The following is an 18,527-nucleotide window of genomic DNA, read 5'->3' as shown; positions in this document are numbered from 1 at the left end:
TGTCTTCATTCAGCTGACTGCCATGGCCAGTCGTCCCCAAACGGAGACAGGTTAAGTGGTTTTCAGGGCGCAGTAGGGTGGGACTGGGGCCTTGGATGTGCAGGGCCAGCCTGCTGGGAGGGGGCTCTGGCTTCCTCCTTTCCTCCCTCTCTCAGCTACTTTCTTCAGTGGGGGCTGGCCAGCTGCCTTCCCAGTAGCAGGCACCGTGGGTGAAAGTAGGGCTGGAGAAAACAAGCCCCGGCCCTAACCCTGCCCCTTGCTGCCTAGGCCCAGCCCCACAGGAGCCAAGCCTCCATGCATCACCACGGGGAGGTGGGGCTGTGCCACAGGGAGGCAGGAGGGTGCATAGTAGGTGTTCTGGCGGGCAGAGAACGGGCTTACAGGGAACCGTGCATAGGACACTGCCTTATACCCAACTATAGAACAGTCCTTTCCCGCTGTGGCGTGGAAGTCTGGTCCTTTTACTGGGGTGTCGTGGAGAATAGCAGGCTCCTATTCAGGCCATTGCCATTATGATCTGTCACCTCATTCGTAGTAGGCCGAGTGTTCTGAAAGACCGGGGTAAGTATTAGTACAGAGGGTCCCGCAGAGCTATGCACAGAAGTAAAACAGAAACTTGGAGAAGTGACACCATAAACGAGGCCTTTCCATATAATTTTATGTTGTGAATCGTCCCTCCAGCCATACAATAGGTTGCCCTTCATGCTGGTTGTCAACCCCTAGTAAGTTTCCCTTTCCCGTAGGTGAGATAGACCGATTTATTTCCTGATAACCTATTGAATGGATGGTAGCCAATTTATCCAAAGGGGGCATCTACACTCCAGGGCTGAACTCAAAATCACGATGCAATTTGAGCTACATCAATTGCATAGCCTCTTTCGAAATAGCTTGTATCAAAATAGGGAGTGTCTACATTGCACTTACTTCGATATAGAGCCCTCTTCCTCTGACTTCCCTTCCTCCACATACAATGAGGGTTACAGGAGTCGGGGTAAGAAATCCTCCAGCTTGACAGGATTTCAACACTATTTTGAAATAATGGCCTGCTGCGTAGACGCGAACAAAGTGATTTTGGAATTGCGCTAGTCATTTCAAAATAGCATTGCAGTGTAGACATATCCTCGGTTGTTGATGTTTAGCTGTGTGTTGGCTTGTAAATGTTGCACAGCCAAAACACAGCAGTATTTTGTATTTTGCAAGGGCTTTTACACATGAGCCACACTCAAATTAAATGTCAGTCTAACCTGCTCCATTAGAACGTCTTTCTCAAGACCGGGGCTGCCAAGATGCTCTTCAAAAACCAGTGTGCGCCCCCCACCCCCGGCTTCATTTCTTTTGTCCACAAAATGATGTTTTTTGCCCCCTGCCCCACTGGTGTCCTGTTCCCCTGTCCTGTCCTCCTAGAATCATAGCCTCACAGAGCTGGAAGAGAGGCCTCACCAGAGCTGACTAAAGGGGAATAATCACTTCTCTGGATCGCCTGGCAATGCTCCGCCTATTGTACCTTAATATGCCGTTAGCCCTCTTGGCTACAAGGGCGCCCTGTTGACTCAGCTCCAGCTTCTCATCCACTGGAATCCCCAGGGCCTTTTCTGCAGAACTGCTACTTAACCAGTCGCTCCCCTGCCTGTAGCAATGCTTGGGATTCTTCCGTCCCAAGGGCAGGACTCTGCACTTGTTCTTGTTGAACATCAGCAGATTTCTTGTGAACCAATCCTCTAATCTCTCCAGGTCACTCTGGGCCCAATCCCTGCCCCTCTGCGTATCTACCCCCCCCCCCCCCCCAGCTCAGTGTCAGCCACAAACCCATCCCCATCCCAGCTCATTAGTGAAGATGTTGAAGCAGCCCCAGGACCAGTGGTCCCTCATTGTTTGTCCATGTGCAGAATGATGCAGTGTGCACCGACCCCCGTGTGACCAGTAGCACAGGACACCTAGGTACAGGTTGGGCCTCCTTGCTCTGGCACCCTTGGGACCTGTCTGGTTCCAGCTGAGGGATTTTTCTGGCCCAGGGGAGGTAATTTCCAGCCCTTCTGCTTCCAGCTCCTCCCTCCGCCCCCTGGGCTCCCACCTCCAGCCGTCCAGCTGACCATGTGCCAGCTCTGGAGCTGCTTCCCCCCGCAGCCCAACTGAGCCATGCACCAGCTCCCAAGCACCCCGTGCTGCGCTTCCCAGCTTTTCCCCTGCACCATGCAGCCCAGCTGTGCACACCCCCTTCCCTTGGCATAGCACCAAGACACTCTCCTCCTGGAAGATCCTTGGTTCTGCCAGATCACAAATGTTTTGGATCAGAAAGTTCCAGATGGCATGTCGGGGAGCCTCCAACCTTGCACCCCCATCCACAGCCAAATGTGACACTCAGCCAGCCAGTAGAGTAGAAAGTTTTATTGCTTCTCAGAGATACAACATGGCATGACCTGTGCTAACACGTATCCTAAGAGCAGAATGCCTTATTCCTCAACGGGGGAGCTCATAGGCCCTGAACCCCCCTTTCCTTGGTCTTCCCTGTCTATACCAGGAGGCAAAATCAGGGTAAGTCCACAAACAAAAGAGCCCTGTGATCTGCATGGGTCTTGAACCCATGACTTTGGCATTATTAGCACTATGCTCTAACCAATTGAGCTAGCTGGCCTACAGACCTATAGCTCACAGGTTACAAGTGGCCCTTTCAAGAAAGGTGCCTCAGCCAGCTGCAGAGCCATCTCTGCAGCTGCCAAGGGCTCTTCTCTGATAGGTCCACTAGTGACTCACTGTGACGTGGGCTGGCTAGTCCAGCTGGTTTGAGGTTTGGTTAAGGTGGCTGGTGGTCGACATGGCGCACTGAGACCCAGGGCAAAGAGGCAGCAGGAATCTCTTGCTGCCAGCACCTTACCTCCCAGCTTCTTCCCTGTCAGCAGCAGCCGCAGCCCCTTCCGGCCACTGGATCGGCGCGGGAAGGGAGGCAGGAATGGGGCCATTCCACTCACAGCGCACTACATCATATCCTGCACATGCAGGCTGCCTGCACACAGTATCCCAGCCTCACGTGCACGGCGAGGGCTTCATGTGTGGTGGCAGCTCACATTTTCCTAGGTCCTCCCGGGACACAGGAGAGGCCTCCCCTGGCCACCCATGGAACTGCTGGTTCAGGAAAAGGCTGATTGGGGAGGAGTGTTGGGAAGAAGGAAACCACAAGCCTGGAGCAGGTGCAGAGGCTGCTGTGACTGGCACTGCAGGGCTCTGACTGCAATAGCTGGTCCCAGGCAAGGCACCACTGAGAAGTCTCAGCCCCAACCCTGCCTCTTCCCATCTCAGCCTAACCTGTCTCCCACATGCTCCTGAAAGCCAGCACACAGGCCACCCAGCCCTGCACCAGGGGGCAGGCCCTGGAACTGCCTTGTGGGCACCCAGAGGAACCTCAATAAGAGAAGACCCTGTGTTTCTGGCTGGCTTCAAACCAGGGACCCTTTGCATGTTAGGCAAATGTGATAACCCCTACACCACAGAAACACACTTAGCAGAGGTTTCTGCTGCTGCACTTAAACTTGGGCAAATATTCAGTTGCTAACCCTTTGGCCAACAGAGATTGCTGCAGGGCAAAGGAATTCTCTGTTGTCAGTTTTGTGGCCTCAGGAAGGGACCAAACTGAAGGAGGCCGGGCCACAACCTGGGGACTCCAACCTAAACCCTGAGAGGTTGCAGTGCCTGGCACTGGCAGGCAGGGCTCTGACTGAAATTGCTGGGACAGGCGAGCCAGCACCAAGTACCCTTGTGATTCCCTGGGGGTGTCAGTGCCCAGAGACCCTGCAAGTGCAACCTCTGCAGCTCCTGCAACCATGGAAAGTGACTCTCATCCCCCCTCCCTTGGGATGGGCAATGGCAACAGGTGGAGGAGCTGGGAGAGAAGTCCCAGAGAGCGGCCCCAAGGCTAAGCTGGCCAAGCAGTTGCTGGGTATGGGGGAGGTGAGGGAGGCAGCCCCCAGTGGTGCCTGGCCAACGTGTCTGCTATTCCTGACATCCCTCGCTACGTAGCTGGAGTTAGCCATGTCCCCACAGCAGGAAGCCGAAGGGGGCAAAGAGCAGAAGTGCTGGACGCTGGTGGGGGTGGCCTCTGGTTTGATTTAGTGAGTCTTAGTTGGACTTGCTAAATCAAACGCTGTAAGATCAATTGTGGCCATTAATCCCCAGCTGGACGTGGTCCTTGTTCTTCTGCAGGACACGGCCAAAGGAGAGTAAGGACGAGCCAATGGGCATCCAGATCAGATCACACCCTTGTTGAATGGATGGAAACAGAAACCAGACACACACAGAGCCGGTTTGAATTGGTTCCAGCTGAGGGAGGGTTTGTCTGGTTTATGTGCATTGGCACTAGAGCACGTGAGGGGTTTGTGGTCATTTGAAGAATCCCTGTTCAATAGAAATCCAAAGTGTGACACGCCTGGAGATGTAAATGTTTCATTTCAATCGATGAGCTTTTTAAGGGGGCACTTGTTACACCCCTCAGAGAAACCATGTGTTTGCATCCAGTGTTGGGAATGGAGCAGGGAACGAGGCTTTTGTGTAACACACATCTCAGGTGGGAGGGACCCTCACTGACCCCCAGAGTGTGACTGGTCCTAACAAGGGATTTGCCCTGAAAGCAGCAGAGCTGGGGCAGGACAGGGAGTCCTGGGAGATGAAGCAGCTGGAGGGAGCCAGGAGAGCAGAGACCAGCCTGAGAGCTGAGAGTCAGAGGTGCCCACTCCACTTTCCCACCACAGGTCCCATGGTGTAAGGGGCAGCACTCAGGACTCTGAATCCTGCAATCTGAGTTAAAATCTCAGTGGGACCTGCTGAGGCTCAGCTGGTTCTTACAAGCTCCAGGTGCTTGGGCTTCCATGCACTGACGTTCAACAAAGAGAGTTTTGTTCCTCTTGCTGGGTGTCTGAGGCCCCCTGAAGCTCCATCTCCAGACTGAGCAGGTGGGTGGGAAGGGCCTGATGCCATCACAGCTGCAGGGAAGGTCACTCACCTGGCCCCTGAGCTCAGCCTATGCTGGAGGCAGCCAGACAGTGTGAGGGAGGATTGGGGGAAGAGTCCTGGGTCCTGGCTCCCAGCTACGCACCTTGGCACAAAGATCAACAGCCCCTGCACAAAGTGCATTGTGGGAATAAGAGTTAGGGAAGCAGGAAAGGGGCCGGCCCCTCAGCACCAGGGCACAGGCAGGAGAAGACGGGAGTGAATTCTGCTACCTCTGCCATGGCCTGGCCCAGGAGGGCTGGGGTCTAGCAGCTTTACACCCCAGCTTTGTGGGAGGCCAAGTAGGAAGGGGCCACTGGAGGCTCATAGCCCCCTGGCCTGCTGTGTCTGTGGAAAGAGGAGAGAGGACACACACTTGTCACTGGGGAATAGGGTGCATGGATCCCACTCATTCCTGCAGAAAATGAAACAGGCTGAGCATTGTGCAGAGAACAGGCCAGAGCCCTTCTCCTGTCCCTGGAGAGATAGAAATGGGGCCATTCCTTGTGGGGAAAGAAGAGGGTGTGTTGGGAGTGGGGTTTGAGCTCGAACCTCTCCACAGACCAGAACCCCCCATTAGGGGCAAGAAAGAGCCTCAAGTCAGGGAATGGAGAACACTTGGCTTCTGTTACCCTGAGATGGGATAGTAGGAATTTTTTTGTACACAGGCTGGATAGCTCAGTTGGTAGAGCATGAGACTCTTGATCTCAGAGTCATGGGTTCAAGCCCCATGCTGTGTGATGCCCTTCTTTAACTCACATTCTCAGTCTGCAAGCAATTCACTTTCAGCTTTCACCAGGGTTTTAGAAAGAAAAAGTCTAGTCCTGGGCTCTAGCTTCAGTAAAACCTGAGACACAACCAACTGCAGTTTCCATCTTCTGAGGAGAAGGGAAGAGGATTTTCTTCTCCTCGGTTCTAGCCACATCAGCCCAGGGAGGAGAAAAAATAACCCTCTGCCCGCTGATTGTCCCCTGTCAGCTTCTGTAGCTTCACCTCCTTCCACAGCAGCTCCAGCTTTGAGCTACAAATCTCAAGGGGCTGATGAGGAAATGAGGAGCTGGCAGCTCGGGTTAGTGGCTTCCCTGAGAACAAGAGGTGGAGTGTTCACAAGGTGCATTCCCCTCCCCTGCAGAGCAGGGTGTTGGAAAGAGCCAGGAACAGAACAGTCAGACAAGTTCGACCCCCCCTCCCCCCGCCCCACCTGCCCCACCATGTGTATTTCTGTGGTGTAGTGGTTATCATGGTTGTGTAACATGCAAAAGGTCTCTAGTTTAAAGCCAGGCAGAAACACAGCATCTTCTCTTATTGCAGCTCCCTTTGGTGGCCAGGTAAGTGCAGCTCCTGCTGCCTGGGATGAGCCAAATCCCATGTGACAGAGGGGAGTGACATCAGCTGAGAACACCCCTTGGTGCCAGCCTGGGGAAACCAGATGGGTTAGGCTGGAGGCTTGAGGCTTGGCCTCCCCTGCCCTTGGAGGCTGGCGTATGGGGCTGGCTCCTCCTCCTGCCTCCCTTGTGTGACTGGCCCAAGGAGGAAATGAAGCAGGAATGGGGCAGAGGAGGGAAGCCAAGCTGAGGGGGGCAGGGTGTGAGCTCAGCACCTCTGTGGGATTCAGTGGGGTGAGCAGAGCCCCTCCCCTCTGTTCTGCCAAAGCCTTTGGGGTGGGGCCGACTGTGGGGAGGCAGAGTCCTGTGCCTGTCCCAGGGAATCCCAGGGATGCTCCTTGCAGCCCAGGAGAAGAAGTCGGAAGGAAAACAAGTAAAACAGGTCCCCGTGGGCATGAACTGGGGCACCAGTTCGGCCCAGTTGAGTGAGGGGTGGGTGGTTGAGTGAGGTCCCAGTTGAGTGAGGTCCCAGGGTGACAAAGGCAGTGCTCAGGACTCTGAATCCTGCAATCTGAGGCCCCTTTCCTGCCTCCCTTCCCGGGCTGACCCAGTGGCCGAAAGGGGTTGTGGCTGTGGCTGCTGCTGACAGGGAAGAAGCGATAGGGAAGAAGCTGGGAGGCAAGGTGCTGGCAGCAAGAGATTCTGGCTGCCTTTTTACCCTGGGTCTCAGTGCGCCATGCCGGCCACCAGCCACCTTGACCAAACCTCAAAGCATCTGGACTAGCCAGCCCACATGACAGTGAGTCGCTAGTGGCCCCATCGGAGAAGAGCCCTTGGCAGCTGCAGAAACATCTATGCATCCACCTGAGGCTGACTAGCTCAGTTGGTTAGAGTGTGGTGCTAATAAGGCCAAGGTCATGGGTTCAAGCCCCATGCTGGTCACAGTGGTGTTTGGTTTGGTGACTTCCCTTCCTTCAGCTGCCTGCTATGGACAGGGAAGCAGAAACAAGCAAAAATGTGAGCTTTGCAGGAAGCAGGGCAGCGATCTGGTAGGAGGCTCCAGCCTGCACAGACCCAGTGTCTAAAAGGGCCTCTACATTGGCAGGATGCTTTTCTGGAAAAGCGTCCGTGGCCAATGTAGACGTGCTTTTCCGCAAAAAAGCCCCGATAGTCATTTTCGCAATCGGGGTTTTTTTGCGGAAAAGAAATCTGGGCTGTCTACAATGGCCCTTTTCCAGAACAATTTTCCGGAAAAGGACTTTTACCTGAACGGGAGCAGCATAGTTTTTCTGGAAAAGCACTGATGATTTTACAGTAGATCGTCAGTGCTTTTCCAGAAATTCAAGGGGCCACTGTAGACAGCTGGCAAGTTATTCTGGAAAAGTGGCTGATTTTCCGGAATAAGTGGCCAGTGTAGACACAGCCCATGTGCCCAGTACCAGTGCCACCCATGCACCACACCCCCAGCGCTGGCACCACCCCTTTGCCATGCACCCAGGGCCAGCACCACACCTATACACCATGTGCCCAGGGCCAGCTCAGCACTTGCTCTATACACCTGGGGGCAGGGCCAGTCTCAGTCTCTCAGCAGGCACACATAAATGGCCCAGCAGGTGCCATGGCACCCACAGGCATTACTAGTATAGATAGACCCACACAAGGGCTCAGCTACAGGAGCAAAGATTTCCACCAAGGACTGGGATTGAGCCAGAGACTCTTAACTCTTCTCACTAATGCACTCCTCCCTAAACTACTTCAGCAGCTACAGTGAGTACATTGATGGCACTGGTTCTGCATCAGGGATGCTTTACTCCACAGCAGCGCACAAGAGAGATGCTGTTGCTGGTGGCCCTGCAGGGCAAGATGAGCTTTGCCTGCCCCTCACAGCCTGACTCGCTACTTAGCCCCATTTCCTGCCCCCCTTCCTGGGCTGACCCAGTGGCTGAAAGGGGCTGTGGCAGCCGACAGCGGGAAGAAGATGGGGGGTGAGACCCTGATGCCAAGAGGGCCCACCCGCCTCTTTCCTGCTTGGGCCTGGATCTCAGCACGGGGCAGGTGGAGGCACCCTAAGAGATGAAGTAGCAGAAGGGAAACGAGGAGCAGAGTGCCAGCCGACCCGGGTGAGTAACAAAGGCTGCATGTGCCCTGACTTCTCTACCCTTCCACATCCTCACTCCTGCCCTGAGCCCCCCCCCACTCTCACACAATCCCCAAATCCCTGCCCTGAGCCTCCCACACTCCACATTTTAATTTCTTACAGGTACTGTCCTATTACAACCCCATTGTATACAATGTCCATTGGTATTTCCTGGGGCTCTGTGTAGGGGATTGGGCTTGGCATCTTCTCCGCAGGAAATGCCTCTTCTTTTGAAAGCAGCTCCCAGGAGTTCATGGAACTTCTTCTTCTCAGCTTGGGAAAGGGACAAGCAAGGGGCGATGGGACAGGGGTTTATGTGATGATGACGGGTGCAGAAATTATTTTTTCTCCTACTAAAGAACCAGGGTGACAGAATGAAACTGATAAGTAATCAAGTTAAAAATAGACCCAAAGGAAGCATTTTTGCACCGAGTGGAACTCCTTGCCAGAGGATGTTGCAAAAGTGAAATCTACAAGAAGCCCCAAAACAAAACTGGATAATTTAATGCAGGAAAAGTCAATCAATGGCATTTAACCAGGATGGACAGGGCAGGTGTCCCTAGCTAGTGTATTCCAGAAGCTGGGAATGGGAGATGGGAAGGATCACTTAATAACTGTCTGTCCTGAGGATTGAAATTGGCTGCTGTCCTGAGACAGGATCCTGGGCTAGTTGGGCAACTGGCATGGCCCAGTCTGGCTGCTTTGATGTTCTGTTTGGCTGTTCTTGTCCTTCTGGACAAGGGACAATGGTCCCCCCATCCTGAAGTGGACAGAAAATGGCTGGCAAAAGACTAGTGTAGGTGAGCAAAGAAGCCTACTTCATGTGTCCCTGGTGGTCTAGTGGTTAGGATCCAGCACTCTCACTGCTGTGGCCTGGGTTCGATTCCCAGTCAGGGAAGGTGGCCTCAATTTTCACATGACAACTGCCTAGCCATTTTTCTCACTATCACATGTTACAGCAACTGTGACCCAAGAGATTACTTCAGGATCCTTCCTCCCTCTCCCTAACGGCTAAGACAGCACTTGCCATTTTCAGAAGGGGCAGAGCTGGGTGACTCTAACTGCCCCTTTCCTCTCCCATGTTGGCAGCCCTGCAGGAAGCTCTGTGGCACACACAGCACTAGCCCAGCGCAGTGTCAGGTCGGTACAAGATCCATTGGTTCACTTTGATTGCTGAAGGAGACAACACAGACCTGGCTCCAGCCCCCACTCAGTAACCTGGGGAAATGACCCACCAGGCCTGGGACCCTCAGAGAGGCAACAATTCCCCACTGGCCAGGGCAGAGCCTCCCTCTGACACAGTCATGGAGCCTTCTCCCCCTGGTCCTGCCTCCCTCCTACACTCAGCTCTCACTGCTCGGTGCTGCCAGGGAGGGGCTTCACTGCTCATCAGTGTTCCTGTTCCAGGAGCAGGGTGAGTTTTGTCTTGTGCACCAATATTGAGTTTGTGGGCGCTTGTTTGGGGGTGAGCCCCCGCGGCGTCTGCCAGTTACTAACAAATATCTTAGCTACAAGTTATGGGAGAACGACACTAATCCAAGGGATAATTATCACCTGGCTGCAGCTAGTATCAGTCTCCCCCAAGGCCACTAGGGAACAGATGAGGGACAAGGCCTGAAGCAGATCCAAGAGGCTGGCTAAGTCCAGTGTGAGAAGCACATGGATAAAAAAACCAAAAGCAAGTGAGAGAACAGCATAAAGACATCAGGATCAGGACCAGAGTAGCACATGTACAACCAGGAATTCAAGAAAAGCCAGGACAGGATGATAAAGTGGTATAAAAGGGAGCCATGTGGGGTATTGAATGGGAGCTCATTGTTTGCTGATCTTATGTATGCTATTTATGTGAGTGTATAATGTCTGTGTGTGTAGGTAGGAATCTGTAATCTGTGTGGAAGCTGAATATTTCCCTGAATGTGGTTAAGCATTGCTATGGACAGGCTGATTAGCCAGGCCCTGTTGGACAATGGCACTTGATGGGCCGAGGACACACCCAAAGAATTGGGGCTGTCACCTGAGAGCAGCTAGCAGGAAACACAGAGATTGGCCTCTGACCAGGTGACCTGCTGCATACAAGAAGAGGCCAGGAAGGAGGTATAAAGAGGCCATGTGGTCGATGCCATTTTGTTCTCAGCTCAGCACTTCATCCCAGAGGCAGCATTGCAGGGATCGAAGAGCCCGGAAGACCTGTGAACCCATCCTGATGATAGGATGTGCAACAAGAACTTTTAAACCAGCAGCTGTAACATCTCTGCTAGAGCCTGCATCGAGGACTGGGAGATTCGGTGCATGTAATGTACTATCCTTTAACAACCTTACTCTCATGCTTTTCTTTATTGTAATAATAAACCTTTAGATATAGATTCTAAAGGATTGGCCCAGCGTGATTTGTGGGTAAGGTCCAGAGGGTAAATTGACCAAGGATCTGTGGCTGGTTTCTTGGAACCGGACAGAACTTGTTCAGGGTAGGTGGGATTGGGTGCTAGGACTCCCCCACCTGTGTATAGGCCCGGGGCCATCTGAGGCACGGATATTGCTGGGGTGTCGGAGGGGTTTTGCTCGGGAGGCTTCAGGCAGGGTGCTGAAGCGCTCTGTGGGACTGGTTTGTGGCCTGTTTGGAGAGGTCACCAGTCTGGGGGATGTAAGGAGCCCCAAAGTTGAGCAATTCGCCCTGAGCGGACGCCCTCAGCTGTGCCCAGACACGGCCCAGTCTGTCACACCACCCATGCACTCTCCTTCCACCTGCATCCCTGCCCCATCCCTGCACTGCTAGTGAGTCCACCACACTGGCCCCTGCCCCGCAGAGCTGATACCCAGCAACCACCGTGCCCAGTGCCCCCTCTGCCAGAGATCTCCACCAGATATCCCCTGTGCCCTCCCCCCCGCCATGTGTGTGATACACCACCTGCTCCTGCAGACAGTGCAGCCAGGTGCTAATTTCCCACCACTGGACACAAAGGCATGATCGCTATAGGTGTGTAGCTCAGTGGTAGAGTGTTTCACTGCAGCTCCAGTGGTCCTTGCTTCAACTCCAAATGCCCCCTTTAAAAACTGATTATCTTAAATGGAACAATTGCATCTCCAGGGGTGGCACAGTTTGGATTCTGTTGTACAGGGATTCTTAAAATGAGTACAGACCCATAATGCTTTGATGTGCCAATGCCCATAAACCAGACAAACCCACCACTCAGCTGAAACCAGTCCAAACCTGTGTGTCTGGTTTCTATTCCCATCAGTTCAGTGAGGGTGTGATCTGGATGCCCATTGGCAAGTCCCTGGTCTCCATGGGCTGTGCCATGCAGAAGAACAGGAACCATGTCCAGCTGGGGAGGAATGGCCAGGCAGAGCATCCAGTAGCCACTTCACTGTTTGCCGTTCTCGAACTTAGCCCAAGAGCCGAGAAGCTGCTCTCTCCCACCCAGAAACCTCTGGCCTCATCTCTCCCCAGCTTCTTCCTGACCCCTCAGTCGAGTCCTTTCTCGGGGGGGAGCTTCTAGGAACTGGCATTCCTGGCTGCAGGGTGGGTCTGGGTCCCCACAACCTTCAGATCCATGTGAGACATGATCCCAGGCAGGGGTGGCCCGTGAGCCTGGGCAAGCTAGGCAGATGCCTAGGGCACCGCTGGCCCGGGCACCCATGATGATGTCAAGGTCATTGATGACCGTGCAGGCAGGGGTGTCGCAGCCAGCTCCCCAACTAGGGCGCCAGCTGCTGCAGCCGGCCTCGGTCCACTCCTGATCCAGGGGAACCATCTCCTGGAGCTTCTCCCTGTCCCATAGAGCTCAGGGCAGGGGATACAGGACTGGTGTCTGTGCGGTGCCAACGTGTGTAACACAAGGCAACGTTTCTCCTTCCTCTGCCGGAGAGGGAGCCAGGTCGTTCCCATGAGGCCACATGCAGAAGGGGCAGGGTCCAGAGAGGTGAAGCCGTCAATTGGAACAAGCAAGGAGAATAGCGTGTCAACTAGCTGAGAGCCTCAGGCACAAGCAGAACTTTGACTCCTGCAAGCTGAGTTCAAATCTCAGTGAGACCTTCTGGTGAGGTGTTGGTTTGTGCAAATCCTTCAGAATTGATCTTCATTCCCCACTTGTTCAAGTCCACTTTGTGCGTCTTGACTTTTTCAATCTAAGGACTTTGAAGAAGCACTTGGTAGACCTGCTCCAGTGGCGCAATGGGTCAGCGCATAGTACTTATAAGGCAGTACTTGTAGGAGACATGCTGAGGTTGTGAGTTCAAACCTCACCTGGAGCAGTGTATCTTAATCCCTGCTGGGCTGGCCCCTTCCAGTGAATGCTGGGGGGAGCTGGGATTCCAGCTCAGAGGAGACAGGATCAGTGAAAATTCCCCTTCACATATTATGGCCTCCTCAGAGTGAATGATGGGTGGCGGGAATTGGAGGCCCTTAGTGAACCTCAGGACAAGGAAGCCAAAAAGCCTGGAGCACGTGGACCTCCCAGCAACCACCCAAGGCCTGCAGGTTTACTGAGACTTGAACTCAGATGGCAAGACTCAGAGTTATGAGTGCTGCTCTTTAGTGCTGCTCTTTACACCATGGGACCTAGACATTGGGGTGGCGTAGACACCTGGGACACTCAGCTCTCAGATTGGCCTCTACTCTCCTGGCTTCCCTCCAACTGCTTCATCTCTCAGGACTCTCTGGCTACATCTACACGGCACATTTATTTTGGAATAAGCTCTTCTGGAATAGTTATTCCAAAATAGCATGTCTACACTGCAGGGAAACCTCAAAATGAGTCCAAGGAGGCTTCCCTAATGTAGAGGTGCTACCTTGATTTAGAGACCCAAGTTGAATAACTTTGAATGGCCCTGGGAAGGGGCTATTTCAAAATAGCAGAAATGGAGCATCTACACAGGCCTCATTTTGAAATAGCTATTTTAGAATAGGTGTTACTCTTTGTACAATGAGGTTTACAGAAGTTGGAATATGCTGTCCGTTATTTCAGAGTTATTTCACAATAACGGAATTGCTGTGCAGATGCTCACATTGTTATTTTGGAATAACAGCCACTGCTCTACAATAACTTTTCTGTCTGGACAGAACCTCTGTCCTGCCCCAGCTCTTCTGCTTTCTGGACAAACTCCTTGTTAGGACCAGTCACAATCTGGGATGAGATGTATGTTCTACAAAAGCCTCTTGTTATCTACCCATTTCTCAATACTGGCTGCAAACACTTATCGCACATGGGGTGTAGCTCAGTGGCAGAGCGTTTGACTACAGATCCCTTGGTTCAAATCCAAGTACCCCCTGCAAAAGTGTCTATGTAACAGAGACATTTTCATTTCCATTGTATGTGAACTCTTTGAATCATTACAAACCTGTAGGCTACATCTACACAGCAGAGTTTTTGCGCAATCTTCTTGCACAAAAACGTGCAGAGCACAGAACAAGTGTTCTTGCATAAGTAAATTTGCACTACAGCTTTGGAAAACAGTGCTTCTTGCAGAAGAGTTATTCCTCTCCGCCCAAGGAATAAGTCCTCTTGCACAAGAGCTCTTCCACTAGAGGGCAGTGTAGACAGGCAACATGAATTTCTTATGCAAGAAACCCATATAGCTAAATTGCCCATCAGAGTGTTCTTGCACAAGAGAGCAACCACACTGCCATGCACATCTCTTGTGCAAAGCACTTGGCAGTGTAGACGTGCTCTTGTGGAAGACCTTTTGCACAAGAACTCTTGCGCAAAACAGTTCTTACACAAGAAGGCTGCAGTGTAGCCGTAGCCGTCGTGTTAAGGGCAGTAACTGGGGCCACTAAATGGTGCCTGTGACCTGTGACCTAGGGATCCATGTTGGATCCCCTCAGGCACCGTCCGCTCAGAGACTGGTCAGAACTAGATTTTCCTGCCAAGTGGCATGAGGGTTCCTGACAATAAGCAGTGGAATGGCTCTGCACAAGAGGGGTTTTTTGTGCAAGAAGGAGCAGTGTAGACAGCTCTTTCTTGCACAAAAGCCTGTGCTGCAAAAATGATGGCTCATTAGGTATGCAAATGAGGTGTAGCAATATTCATCCTCACACTTCATTTGCATATCTTATTGCTCAGCAATGTGCAGCGTAGACACAGCCAGGGAAGCCAAACACTGGCATTACCAAGGGTTTGCAGCAACCCAACATCTCACCATCTCACCATCAGGTCCCACTGAGGTCAAGGTCCAGGATTCAGACTCACTTGCCAAGGAAGGTTCTAGAATCTCCCTGCTTCACAGAAATTTTTTTAAGCTTAGCCAGAAAGAAGCAGAGGGACCATGCAGTTGGCAGCAGCTCTGTGGGCCAGGCACCTGCTCCAGGCCTCCTGGATATATGGAGCCTCCCTCTGTGGCTTGGGCTGGAGGAACCTGCCCCCTGCAGGGAGCCTTGGGCCAGCCACTGCAGGAATTTGGGCATCAGGTCACCCCATGGGGGACAATGGAGGGAAGAGAAGAGTTTTCCCTGCTATTGGGGGGAAACCAGCCAGGCCAAGCCCTTTTAGTCAGTGGGGCTGTGCAGGATGGAGCCTCCTCCTATCAGCTCTCTGCTTCCTGCAAAGGTCTCAGCCTTTTCCTTGTTTCTGCTTCCCTGACCATAGCAGGTAGCTAGGAACAGTCACCACAGCAAACATCTCTGTGGCCAGCATGGGGCTTGAACTCATGACCTTGGTGTTATTAGCACCACACTCTAACCAACTGAGCTAGCCAGCTTACCAGAGTACAGTTCACAAATGGCCCTTTCAGAAAGGTGCCTCCAGCAGTTGCAGGGATGACTGCAGCTGCCAATGGCTCTTCTCTGACGGGGCCACTAGCGACTCACTGTGATGTGGGCTGGCTAGTCCAGCTGGTTTGAGGTGTCAGGGAAATCCAGACTCAGGGTTGGAAGGAGAGAAACACTTTTATTAAGACACAGCTGTGGGAAGTTTCAAAAGGAAGACTTCCAAAATCAAATGTCCCTGGAAACCTTATATACATTCATGGTTGCACAGAAAATAGAATAGACATCACATAAACTAGTAACAGCGTTACGATTGGCTTAATGCTTAAAGCTACTTTTATCTCAATATGCAGAGATAAACTTAGTTACATGGGTGTAGCTCCTTGCATCAGAAAAGCTAGATCAGGCTGGTTTTAGTAGGTTCACTATCGCTCACACACAATGCAAGGTCAGGTTCAGTCAGTTGCATACACACTTCACATTGTTCCTCTTAACAAAATATATTTTCCTTCTCAGAGGTTTGGTCACGGTGGCTGACAGCCGGCATGGCGCACTAATAAGACACAGAGCAAAGAGGCAGCCGGAATGTCTTGCTGCCAGCACCTTGCCTCCCACCCAGCAGCAGCTGCAGCCCCTTTTAACCACTGGGTCAGCTGCACTTTTCCAGTTAAGCTAATTCTGCTCCACTGCAACCTATTTCCAGTCAGTGCTCCTTCCATAGTCTATCCCAGGAGGACTGGGTCCCAGTAGATTTTCTCCATGGCTGTGTCTAGACTGGCCAGTTTTTCCGCAAAATCAGCTGCTTTTGCAGAAAAACTTGCCAGCTGTCTACACTGGCCGCTTGAATTTCCGCAAGAACACTGACGATCTCGTGTAAGATTGCCAGTGTTCTTGCAGAAATCCTATTCTGCTCCCGTTCGGGCAAAAGCCAGTGTAGACAGCACAAACAAGCTGGCGAAAGTGGTGATCGGGGCTTTTTTGCGCAAAAGCGTGTCTATATTGGCATGGAGGCTTTTCCGCAAAAAGTGCTTTTCTGTTAAAAGCATTTTTGGAAAATCATGCCAGTTTAGACGTAGCCCATGACTTTGTAGGAGGTCAAGTAGGAAGGAACCACTGGAGGTGAATAGCCCCCTGGCCTGCTGTGTCTGTGGAAAGGGGGGAGAGGACACACACTTGTCACTGGGGAACAGGGCACATGGATCCCACTTGTTCCTGCAGAAAATGAACCACCTGAGCATTTTGCAGAGAACAGGCCATAGCCCTGCTGGGGGAGGCTCCATCATGCACAGACTCTGCGCAGGGCCAGACTGCTGGGAGGAGGCTCTGGCCATGGACTTTCCTCCCCTCTCTGTTACCTCCTGCACCTGGGGCTGAAAGGGACGTGGTCTGCAGGCTGGTCCTGCCCAGCTGCCTTCCCCAGTGGGAGCAGAAAATGCTCATGGAAGGGCTCACACGTTGTCCCCAATGCACTGGCCTAAGGGCTTGAATTCTTGCTGTGCCCGGGTGCACCCAAATTCCCCTTCTGAAGGGGTGGGCTCCCCAGCTCACACCCCTCCTGTCACACAAAGCTTGCAAACGGGGTTGATTTTCCTCCATCTCCCCTTGCTTGCTGCTGCGCTAAAAGAAATCCTGAAACCAGCCCCGTCTCCTGTCACTGCAGAGATGGCCCTGTGCTGGGAGATGAGAAACATACCAGTGATGCTCCTCACAGCCCAGGAAAAGAAGGGGGCTCTGGGTGGAAGGAAACCAAGTAAAACGGGTCCCAGTGGGCATGAACTGGGCACCAGTTTGGCCCAGTTGAGTGAGGGGAGGTTGGTCTCATGGTGTCAAGGGCAGCGCTCAGGACTCTGCTGCTGCTGACAGGGAAGAAGCTGGGAGGCAAGGTGCTGGCAGCAAGAGATTCCGGCTGCCTCTTGGCCCTGGGTCTGCCGGCCGCCAGCCACCTTGACCAACCCTCAAACCAGCTGGACTAGCTAGCCCACGTCACAGCGAGTCGCTAGTGGCCCTGTCAGAGAAGAGCCATTGGCAGCTGCAGAGACGGCCCTGCAGCTGCCTAAGGCGCCTTTCCTCAAAGGGGCACTGGTGAGCTGCATTTTTATAGACTGGATAGCTAGCTCAGCTGGTTAGTGCGTGGTGCTAATAACACCCATGTCATGGGTTCAAGCTCTATGCTGGCCACCGGGGTGTTTGGTTTGGTGACTTCCCTTCCTTTAGTTGCCTGCTATGGACAGGGAAGCAGAAACAAGCAAAAGGCTGAGAGCTTTGCAGGAAGTAGGGGGGAGGCTCCAGCCTGCACAGCCCCAGTGGCTAAAAGGGCCTTGGCCTGGCTTCCTGTCCCCAAAAGCAGGGGAACTGATCCCCAAATTCCTGCTGCTGCAGTGGCTACCTCAAGGCACCAGCTGGGGGGCAGGCTCTGGAGCCCAAGCCACACGGGGAGACTCAATACGACCTGGAGGCCTGGAGCGTGTGAGCCCTGCACAGAGGCTGCTGCTGGGGGCCTGCTTCAGTGGCCCAGCAGCTCAAATTCCCCTGAACCAGCTTCTCCCTCTGTAGCCAGACCCCAGCGCTGCTGAGGCCCCTGACATGAGGCAGTGGGACCATCAGAGGAAGGTGCCAGCCTTAGCCCTTCCTCCCAGCCTCTTCCCCCTCCCAGGTCCTTTCCCCAGCCCCTCCCCAGTTCTACATTCCCCACATAAAAAACAGAGAGTTTGTTCTTTCAACAGGGAAAAGTCCTGTTTGCGTTACCAGCAGGGGGAGAAGAAAGCGGGAAGGGGGAGAGGGAGAGGGAAGGGTGTGTGTTGGGATGTGTTGGGGGGGAGGCACAGAGGGCAAAAAATGAGGAGTAACATTAGTTGGAATCAAGGGGCTGGGTTTGAACTGCTGCAGACAAAAGGACTCTGCCCCTGGAGCTGCCCTGTCCTCTCCAGAGCCCTTACGCTGGAACTGGGGAGGCCTGAGTCCAGGCAGTGCCCACCCAAGTGGGAGGGAAGGGCTGGTACTTGGGGTGGGGCCGGGGGCTGTTCTGAAAGGCTGCAGGCGCTGTTAGACCCTTTTGTCCTTCCCTGTCTCACCCCAGCGCTGAGCAACACTCAGTGTCGGTCTGAGCATCCGTCCTGCTCCGGGACATGTCTCAGTGGCAGGAACCTGCCCAGGCGGCTCTCGCAGTGAGGCCCCTCCCTGGCAGCACCGAACAGTGAGAGCTGAGTGAAGGGAGGAGGCAGGCCCAGGGGGAGAAGGCTCCATGACTGGTCAGAGGGAGGCTCCAAGGTGCCCAGGCCCGGTGGGTCATTTCCCCAGGTTACTGAGTGGGGGCTGGAGCCAGTTCTGGGTTGTCTCCTTCAACAGCAAAAGTGAACCAATGGATCTTGTGCCGACCTGACACTGC

General features: G+C 53.3%; 5 non-coding genes across 5 annotated transcripts; 3 read left to right on the top strand and 2 right to left on the bottom strand.

Moving 5' to 3' along the window:
• Positions 1-3,416: 3,416 nt before the first annotated feature.
• On the bottom strand, positions 3,417-3,489 carry TRNAV-AAC (transfer RNA valine (anticodon AAC)). The gene has a single exon. It is a non-coding gene; the product is annotated as a tRNA-Val (tRNA).
• Positions 3,490-5,639: 2,150 nt separating this feature from the next.
• TRNAK-CUU (transfer RNA lysine (anticodon CUU)) lies at positions 5,640-5,717 on the top strand. Its single transcript has one exon. It is a non-coding gene; the product is annotated as a tRNA-Lys (tRNA).
• Positions 5,718-9,265: 3,548 nt separating this feature from the next.
• Positions 9,266-9,337, top strand: TRNAE-CUC (transfer RNA glutamic acid (anticodon CUC)). The gene has a single exon. It is a non-coding gene; the product is annotated as a tRNA-Glu (tRNA).
• Positions 9,338-12,596: 3,259 nt separating this feature from the next.
• On the top strand, positions 12,597-12,690 carry TRNAI-UAU (transfer RNA isoleucine (anticodon UAU)). The gene is made up of 2 exons: positions 12,597-12,634; positions 12,655-12,690. It is a non-coding gene; the product is annotated as a tRNA-Ile (tRNA).
• Positions 12,691-15,061: 2,371 nt separating this feature from the next.
• TRNAI-AAU (transfer RNA isoleucine (anticodon AAU)) lies at positions 15,062-15,135 on the bottom strand. Its single transcript has one exon. It is a non-coding gene; the product is annotated as a tRNA-Ile (tRNA).
• Positions 15,136-18,527: the final 3,392 nt, after the last annotated feature.

The sequence above is a fragment of the Pelodiscus sinensis genome, chromosome 31 (assembly GCF_049634645.1).
Source record: "Pelodiscus sinensis isolate JC-2024 chromosome 31, ASM4963464v1, whole genome shotgun sequence".
NCBI lineage: Eukaryota > Metazoa > Chordata > Testudines > Trionychidae > Pelodiscus > Pelodiscus sinensis.
The sequence above is the reverse complement of the archived record's forward strand: the minus strand, read 5'-3'. Positions and strand labels throughout refer to the sequence as shown.